Genomic DNA, 3,165 nt, shown 5'->3' with positions numbered 1-3,165 from the left:
GCACGGAGCCTTCCGGCCAGCGAGCCCCTTGGCATGCTGGGAAATGAAGTCTTCGACCGGTGAGGCCAAGGGGCCCGAGAGCCCCCGGAGTGAGGGGTGAGAGGTGCAAGGTGTGTCGCCTTCACCACCGATTCCAGCACTGCATCTTCCGCGTGCAGTCTGGCGCTCTGCACATCCCAGACACGGCGCCTTCTGGTCTTGGTCGTTCCTCATACAGATTTTTCTCTTTGCAAGCGAAACTTTTTAGTATTAAAAGCCAGCATTTGCCATGCTCAAGGATAAAGGAGGGAGTTGATTTAGGCACTTGTACGGTTTGGGGTTGACGCAGAAGTAACATGATGTGACTTCAGTTTCCACGTGACCCCTCTGGCTGCAATGTCCAGGACATAGTGGCCGGGGAAGGGCGCCGTTACAGTCCAGACGCTGGGTGCTGGTTTGGGGGTGGTTAGAAGTGAGATGCTGGTGGCACTGGAGGTGTTAAGAAGCAATTGGATTCTGGGTATGAAAGAAGACAAATATAATGAAAAATCCATGGGAATAGGATAAAATCAGCATAAATAATAAATAACAGTGAAAATGAACTACAACTAACCTCGGGGAAGAAAGTAAACTTTCTAATCATTATTCTTCAGTTTGTTCAGTCTTGTGGGTTCAAAACTGAGATTGTAATCTCTCACAGAGCTCCTCCTAGCACACTTCTTTCAAACTCAGCAAACTGAACTGTTTTCTGACAGTTGCACAGGCCAGCAACCTTGGAACATTCCTGATGCTCCCCTTTGATCAGTCAACATAGTTTTCAAAAACATATTGAGAATCCTACAACTTGCCACCAGCATACCCATCACAGTGGTCCAAGCTATCCCAGATCACTGTGCTGCTTCTGCTAAGTCGCTTCAGTCGTGTCCGACTCTGTGCAACCCCATAGACGGCAGCCCACCAGGCTCTCCGTCCCTGGAATTCTCCAGGCAAGAACACTGGAGTGGGTTGCCATTGCCTTCTCCAATGCTTGAAAGTGAAAAGTGAAAGTGAAGTCAGTGGTGTCAGACTCTTAGCGACCCCATGGATTGTAGCCTACCAGGCTCCTCCGTCCATGGGATTTTCCAGGGGAGACTACTGGAGTGGGTTGCCATTGCCTTCTCCCCCGGATCACTGTAACAGCCCCTAATTCAAGGGGTCTGAACTGGAGGCAGTTTTGCCCCACGGGACACCTGACAAAAATGAGACATTTTTGGATGTTATAACTGATGGGGGTGGGCTGGGGAGGGGGTGTGGGGTGCCACCTGCATTTAGTGGTGAGAGGTCAAGGAGGCCGCTAAATATCCTACAACGCATAGGACAGACCCTCACAACAGAAAATGATCCTACCCCAGTGTCCTTTGAATGAGGATGAAAAAGGCAGTGTGCTCCCACTTCTGCCTTTAACCCTCTCCCAACCAAATCTGTTCTCAGCATTATCAGTCAAAACTGTCACACCAAAGCTTAAATTTAAGTTTTGTTGCTTCTTGGTTAAATCCCAAACCTTACAGTGATCTGACTCCTTCATTTCTTGCTGCTGTCTCCTTTGTTCCCTCTGCTACAGCTGCACTAGACTTCTTTCTGCTTCCTGGATAATCAGGGCCTTTGCACTCACTGCTCTGTTCACCTGGAATGCTCTTCTCCCAGAAAGCTGCAAGCTTACTCCATAGTCTCTGCTCTAGATGTGGTGATGTGTGACCCAAACGTCCCCTTGTAAGACTGATTGAATTATTCTTCCAGGTGCTGACAGCTCTTTCTTGGATTTATCCTTCGTGGAATTCTCATTGTCCAAGCTCAGTCCTCTTTTCCTGGGCAAAAAAGCATTCGAGGTCTGGTCAGTGTATCCACAGATGAATAAAGGCCCACATCCTTTAATCCAACCTGAAAATTCCAAAGGATCATCCCAGCTTCACAGTGTCCTGTCAAGGGAGAGGGTGTTAGCCAAGGCTCCGTTGTGATGGTACCCCAGCCTGACTACTTCCTCTGTCCAACCCTGCTTCTCTCTTTTCCCCAATAGGTGGTGATCTTGAGAGCAGTCCCTAATTTCTTCCATGTTCATCTCAGTCTTATAGTCTGCTTCCCTGGGGACACAGCCTGTGGCAAACTCTTTTAGCTTTTCACTCAGTGCTACCCTCTCAGAGAATCCATCCCTTCTGACCCTAACCAGGATCATCTGGAATCTGACTGTTGTTTTGTCAGTTGGGCAGCATTTGAGAACTCCTGAAAGCACAGTTTCAGAGAAGCTGTAGGTAAGCAGGGGTCCAGCTGCAGGGACTGGCAGAGTGAGAGGGCCACAGGCAACCCAAAGTACACTCAAGGCCTCCCTCCTGTCTTGTGTAACTTGCACCTGGCAGAAGGAACTGTGTTCCTTGGCACATTCCAGTTTCTCCCTGGTGATGGGCAGCTCTGCTCTGATCCAGCTTCTCCATCCCCCCACCAAGAACGTTGTCCTGGGAGATCAGAGGTGGTGCCCCACTCAGGACTCAACACTCAGAGTAAGCCTGGAGCCAAAGAATGAACTCTGTATAAATCGTGGTTTTTTTTCCAGGGCTCCATACTAACAACTGTTTACAGCATTCATCACACAGAGCAAAAACATCTTAAGTGTTGGCAAGACATCAGATTGAAGAAAGCCTTATCTTTCATGGGCGTTTCTTAATTAGAACCTAAAACCTTTTAAGACCCACTCAGTCACATTCAAGCTCACTCTCTCCAGCATTGAGCATCAAGTTTAGAAAAGATCAAAACAACCATTCACTCAGGGTAGCCCTAATTGACTGTGGCATCTGGTGGTTTTATTACTCTGTAATAAGGTTACTTATGCACTTTCTTGAGTTCTTTAATCACTATACACATAGATTCCCATCTGTCTTTTACTGTATTCTACCACCAGCACTTGCCTGAAGATCTTGGGATGTCTTGCGTCACAGGGTATGCACATGCGGTCCTAACTGGGATTTCTGTGAGCTGGAAAAGCAACTGTTGATGCCGCTCACCTCCAGGGACTTGTTAACAGGCTTCTGTCTGCCAGGTCAACAGAAACGTGGCCTAGGAAACAGGCATTCTGCTTGGAAGGCAGCCTTGCTAGGAGCCTTTGAGATTCTTGCTTAGGATATAGGACTAGCAGTATTTCATGGCTGCTACAGGTGT

Source organism: Odocoileus virginianus, chromosome 7 (genome assembly GCF_023699985.2).
Source record: "Odocoileus virginianus isolate 20LAN1187 ecotype Illinois chromosome 7, Ovbor_1.2, whole genome shotgun sequence".
Taxonomy (NCBI): domain Eukaryota; kingdom Metazoa; phylum Chordata; class Mammalia; order Artiodactyla; family Cervidae; genus Odocoileus; species Odocoileus virginianus.
The sequence above is the reverse complement of the archived record's forward strand: the minus strand, read 5'-3'. Positions refer to the sequence as shown.